Raw genomic sequence first — 5971 nt, 5'->3', positions numbered from 1 at the left:
AAAGAGAACCAACAAAAGTCTGTGCCCTGCTGTATTCCCAGTGCTGCGTGCAGAGGACTAGTTTAGCACAGAAACATGTACACACACCCCTGTGTATTTCCTGGACAATATCAAATATTTGTTCAAACACGCACCTGTTGGAGCTAGCATTGGCCAGCACAACAGATGGCCAATCTCCTGGTTTTCTCTCCCTGCTGTGATTCCAAGGAGCACCCCTGCTTGTTGCAGGGCAAGAGGTGGTCCTGGACCCACAGATTTGCCCCACAGCTCAGCCAGCCAGCAGTACCTGAGGGGAATAAACACCGTGTCACCTAAGAATTGTATAGGTATGCTTACTGCCTGCCATGTATAAATTAATTTATATTAAACAGAAATGAAACTGATTTTAAGGTTTATGAAACTTGAGTCACTGGTGGGATTTGCAATTACGGTAAGAACTTTAGTATCCTCTCTTCTAGTCCTTTAGTATCTTTTCTTTTTCTCATTGTTTGACACCTAAATAATCAATACAGTGATTTTAGTAGTAAAGGTTAGCAACTATCAAAAAGATTTGGAGATGCAATTCAGGTAAGTTATCCAAAACTCACATTAGTACCTATATGTGGCATTCACATTCTCTGAAAAAATCCCTTTGCCCAGGATTTTTCTCCTGGGAAGCTGAGAAGCCTCAGAGAAAAAGGAAAAACATTATTATCTCATTTGCTTCTCCTGTGTTGTGCTCACATGTGGAATGTGTTTGGAGATTGCTTACCCACAGGTGATTGTTGCACTGGATTCTGCTGTGAGTTGTTTTCACTCTTTGGCCAATCAGGGCCAAGCTGTGTCAGGACTCTGGAGAGAGTCATGAGTTTTCATTATTATCTTTTTAGCATTCTGTAAGTATCCTTTCTGTATTCTTTAATATAATATAGTATCATAAAATAATAAATGAGCCTTCTGAGAACATGGAGTCAGATTCATCATTCCTCCCTGCCAGGGGATCCCTGCAAATACAGCACCTATATACTACACCTATATTGTGCAAGGTAAGTCATACTGTAATTGAATTTATTATTGCTTTAGCCCTTCTTTGGTTAGTGAATTGATTCTATTAGTTTTTTCTGGTCCATTTGTGATTATGAGAGAAATCTGGATAAAGAATATTCAAGTCAGGATTGCTTTTTGTGGGTCATTATGCTGCTCATCCTTCACAGCCCCTGGCCATAATGTGTCCTTGGTCATCTCAAGTCACCTCTGTCATCTCAAGTGAGAAAACAGAAACCTTCCAAGTAAAAGAACAGAAATCAAGAGGTAAAAAAATTATAATACACTTCTGGTGTCACTAGGGATTCTTTATTCCTTTGGCACAATGTAATCAACACTTCCTAGAATTTTGAACTCCGCAGCTATTTCTGTGTATAACCCCCAGTCTGTAATCAAAGACAACATCCAACATGTTTCTGTATCTCAGCCCACTCTGTGTGAAATGAAGGAAACAATACTCCCCTTTCCAATCTGTTGCTGTGCTCTGGTGTTGGTGACTCTGGTCTCTCTTGGCACAGCACAGTCAGGTCTCCCAGCCTATTCTGGCCCTCATTGCAGAGATCTGGCACTGGCCCAACCTGCCCCTTGCTGCAGCAGAGCAGGTATGTCTGGGGATGTAGAGGGGAGGCTGGAGTAGGATGCCTTTGGTTTCAGAGGGTTTCTTGCTTCCCAGAACACATGCCCAGATAGGCACAGGCTCAGACAGAGCTGCACACTGGAATTTTCCTGAGAGGCTGAGCCTCTTGCAAAGGGCACAGGATACCTTCAGGTGAAATGTGTCTGAAAAGGCCTCCAGGGGCTGCACCTGCACACAGCCATTCCTTCCTCCTGTAGCCCACTCAGCATCCAGTGCTGATATCCAAACAGCAGCCTGAGTGAGGACTGTGCTGCTGTGAAATTCTGTAAACTTCTGCAACATCCCTGGCAGTTTGTGACTAAGTGTGCCTTATACTTCTTCTGCCTTTGTGGCAAGAGGTTCATTAATTCAGAAGGGAGGTGCTGTGGCCTTGCAAAAAAGATGTTCATCTATACCTGACAATTGATTTTTTCAAGTGCCAATTTCCCCTGGCCTTTGTTGTGCTTATACCCAGTTAGTTCTAAACAGCATCCTTGAGCCCTTGGTAGTTCAGCAAAATAAATGGGCCATCTGCAGAGCTGTATGCACTGTTTCTTCAATTAGATGAGAGGTGAAAATATGCAATATAGCAATTTATAACTCCTGGTTACAGCCTTGGAGAATGCAGTCATAGACCGTCACGGTCTGCGTATGCAAGGCCATCGTCCTTTTTCTCCTTTTTCTCTCTGTCGTGTGATCATTACCAACAATGCAAAGTCAGATGTGAGTTGCCATGGTGGAGGGGCTCCTTCCATGACTGTCTGAGCAGAGCACATTCTAAATGTTGCACCCTGGAGCCCAAAATACCACAGCAGTAACAGAATCCTTTCTGCAAGTGGTTGCCAGCGCTGTCTCCTACCAAAGACCCCTAAGGATGCAGGGCTTTTCAGCATACTTCCTTCAAACACAGCCTCACATCCGTTGTTCAGATATCATGTGCTCACATTTGTCTTAAATTAGCCTGCACAGTGACTTTTTAGTGACTCAAAGTGAAAAAGAATCTGTCCTTCTACTGCTGCAAACCAAAAAGGAAGTTTTATATATATATATGTGCATTGGTAGGCTTCCAGTACTTCACACTACCAAACCATGAAGACAGCTGATGCAGAGTCTAGATCAGGAATAAAAATAAACACAGGAGATGTGCTGTCCTGCGTAGTCTGGATGGCTCCAATTTTCAAAACACATATTTTAAACCCCCAGCAGTTATATTTGAATTCTTATTAAAGACCCTGGGCAAAATTTAAATTACATTAATGCAGACTAACTCAACAGCAGTGAAACTGCACAAGTGCAGGCTTTGTCTTCAAGAAAGCTTTCAAAACCCCAGCTCCTCTGGTTATCTGTTAAGCTAAGCTGGAGATATGAGACTGTCAATAATATTTTAAACGGGAAAATTGGCAAAAGCCACCAGCTCAGGTCCAAAACCTATCCACAGGTGCTTTTGAGCATACAGATGGGGAGGGAACTGAGGAAATTAATGATTCCTCCAAGAGCTGGATGGTCAGTGGCACAGCTCCCTCTCCCCTAGTTCTCCATCTCTGCTCCCATGGAGTTCTGCTCTCCCTGTGTGTGATCCCCCTGATGCTTCCCTTCCTCAGCACTCCTCTGATCCATGGGAGTCAGGGCTGTATCCCAGGAAATGTCTCAGGCCAAGGAGAAACAGGCCCTGGAGGTACATTTGCTTGAAACTTTCTGGTTAAAGTCATTGTGCACGTCCCTCTGGGTATTTTCTTTCTCTCATTTCTTGTATGGCTTCTCACATTCAAGAGCTAGCATCTGATATCTTTGTTTTCTGCAAAGAAAATGGCTCATTGCTTGTATTTTCCCCTCTGATTGCTAGTTAATGAAATTGGTTCCAGCTGTACCATCACTGTAGCAATGAGCTACAAAGACTCACTTGTCTCAACTGCCTAGGCCAGGCTCATTTCAGCTACAGCTCACAGATGGCACAGCATCCAGGAGGAGACTGGAAGAATGCAGTCAAGAATAATGCAAAAATGGGGAAAAGCTGAGGCTCATCAATCTTTGGTGCTTTGCTATTGTATCTGTATTGTACTCCAGCCTCATAGCTCCAGCACTGCAGCCTGTGGAGCTGTTTGGTCACTTTCTGGCATCTTGTTCCTTTGCAAATGTAACTCCAAATGACAAGGTGCCTGTGCCAAATGAAGAAATAGTTAGTACCAGCCTGTGCAGGAGGTGCTGCTAAACAGGGAGTATCTGAGGGATCTGTGGTGTATTTTCCTTCCACCTCACCAGTGTCCCTCCCCTGTGATTTGAAGAGAGGGCCTTTCCTGGAATATTCACATCACCAATCATCTGCCATGTAACTCAAAATCTCCAAAGGCCCAGTTCAAGAACCCAACGCATTTTAGCAGCACATCACTGATAAAGTGAAACCAACAAATGGTAAATGCTGGCTGTAGCTTTATTTGTCTTTCATATTGTGAGAGATTGCTCCTTTACTTTTGGAAATTATAATCTAGATATCCTCCATTGTGGCATAATAAACAACTGGGGTTTGTGCTTAAGAGGTGGGCCCAGGTTTCCTGTTCCTGTGAGTATTAAGACCTCTAACTGTTAAATTGCAAAAGTTAGTGGGTATGTTGATGATCCAGTGAGCTTTCTGCTTGGCTATCCTCTCCCAGTGAACCACCTACCACTGATGCTCTCTTGGTGCTTCAGAGGTAACAATCTGCTTCCTTGTTGCTTGTACTCCTCCAAGTAACATTTTGCAATAATATTAATTATACAGCATCCTTAGATTTCTCATAGCATTATTAGCAAATACATGTTTACTCTAGCTTTCCTTGTTTGAACTGAATCTGGGAACTATATCCCATGGGGTATCTTTGAGAAATACTTGGATCCATTCTATACGAAGGTGAGGTTTAATATCCTTTTCTGTCACTAGGGACAAGCTGTTCTACAGCTTTAGCTCTGAGTTTCTAGAGGACAACAGCTCCTATGATCCCCAAGAACTGGACCTGAGCTTTGACAGCAAAGCACTTTATGAAAAGGAGGAAGTATACGAAAAACAACTCCCTTGTTTAAGCAAGAGAAGCAAAATTTGTAATTTAGTAGGGAATGCTAAATTGGGAGCAGTAAATTCTGCTGGAAAATCCAAGTGGAGATCTGTGATGGTAATACAGGAGAGGTCCAAAGGCTGAAGTTCTGAGGAGTCCCTGTTGATTTGTCAAGTAGCAGGGCTCCTAGCCAAGAGTTTATAAATGTTAAGGCCAGTATGGTTAATGACTTTAAAAAATTCAAGTTCTAAGGAAGAAATGTAAATTCTATTGAAGTGAAAGGAAAAGGAAAATTGAAAGCATGAAGTGCTTGCCTCTGTGACCAGTGTGTGTCAACTTGGTTGGTTCCTATTCCTCCTGCACAGGGAGAAATGCTGTGATCAGGAGTGAGGAAGATGGCAGGTGCTTGCTGGGTGTTAGAGCAGCTTTACTTTTTGTAATGGGCTCTACAAGGGTAAGGGCTTAGCTGGACAGTTAAAGTGACACACCTGTGTCTGAGGGGATGAGAAACTCACAGACCAGCTGAGAGCAACTAGTAGGAAGTAGTTGGAGGTAGCCCTGTGTTTCCTCTGTCCCTGCCTACAGCTGCAATCTCCTTTCTGATCTCTGCTTTCGAAACTGGAGGTGCTGGTGATGATCTAACCAGCGCCTGACTAGCCAGACATTTGTACTTGGAGGGCAGCTGAATCATGTGGTGGGGGAGTGGCTGTGACCCTGGCAAATCCCTTCTGAGGATTACCCCAAAATCTCTGTCATTTTCCTTTTAGCCTTAAACCACCCACTGCCATCCAACCAGCAATGAACAAACTTGAAAGGCCCAGTGTGTTGAGCAGTTGAGCAGAGAGGACAAGAGCTAAAATCTATACTACCAAGAAAACCTGAGAAATTATCCCTGTGGTGCTTGCTGATGATTATTCTGTCTTCTGACTTCCCTGTGTATTTGTATAGACTGGATTTATATTGGAATGCAGGAAGGTCCTTCCCTCCCTCTCCAATCAAAACAACAGAGCCAAAACAGTCAGCATTAGATGTTTAAAAAGACTCACCACACAGTTTCAATTATTGCTCTGACTTCTGCTGTGGCTGGTTACACTCACCCTCAGGAACAGAAAATACCTTTCTGTAAACTAGCAATAATAAAAAAAAAGTCTTTCTAGCTTAGGCTAGCTACAGAAAATGCACCGCACCTTTCTGACCTCTGCTGTAGCCATTTAATAGCTCTTGTGAATTAATTTGGGGACAATAGTGGTCTTTATTCTCGTTTTGATTTTGTGCTTGGTATTTCACTGATATGAACACTAGATAT

The sequence above is a fragment of the Geospiza fortis genome, unplaced genomic scaffold (genome assembly GCF_000277835.1).
Source record: "Geospiza fortis unplaced genomic scaffold, GeoFor_1.0 scaffold318, whole genome shotgun sequence".
Lineage (NCBI taxonomy): Eukaryota > Metazoa > Chordata > Aves > Passeriformes > Thraupidae > Geospiza > Geospiza fortis.
The sequence above is the reverse complement of the archived record's forward strand: the minus strand, read 5'-3'. Positions refer to the sequence as shown.